Raw genomic sequence first — 586 nt, 5'->3', positions numbered from 1 at the left:
CTTGTTATTACTTGTTCCACTAGGAAATTTATAAGAGTAAGCTGACCTTCTTAATCTTTTTGAATCAAATATGAGTCAAAGCTGAAACAAGAGGAAAAATCTTTTGTTTAGCCTGACCTAATTTAGTTAGAGAAAATATAAATATGCAACTAAACATCAGTTCTATCTCTTTGGTCATTTGGCTTCTGGTCTAAGAGCATCCCTCTTTCTTCCTTCTTTTTTCCTGCACAGATGGAGGAAGCACCTTTATGTGAGGGACAACACCGCTCTTATTTTCTCTATCTGCTCAGATTCTCTTACCTTTCCTCTCTCAAGTTGCCAGCCACAGATGAAACTATCTACAGAATCCTGTGTACCTCAACAGTAGTTGTAATTTATTTTGTAATGATCATGATGATAAATTAAGAACTATTTCAGCTAACAATTAACATTCTTCACTCATTCAGTGAATATTAATGTTACATATGATCATTATAATTGGTGACCTCTGATGTTTATAAACTGTTAAAATTGGGTCTTACACTTAACCATTACAAATTGGTGATGCCAACTTCCAAACATTACTCATATAAAATGTTACACTTAA

This window comes from Octopus bimaculoides, chromosome 17 (genome assembly GCF_001194135.2).
Source record: "Octopus bimaculoides isolate UCB-OBI-ISO-001 chromosome 17, ASM119413v2, whole genome shotgun sequence".
NCBI classification, from domain to species: domain Eukaryota; kingdom Metazoa; phylum Mollusca; class Cephalopoda; order Octopoda; family Octopodidae; genus Octopus; species Octopus bimaculoides.
The sequence above is the reverse complement of the archived record's forward strand: the minus strand, read 5'-3'. Positions refer to the sequence as shown.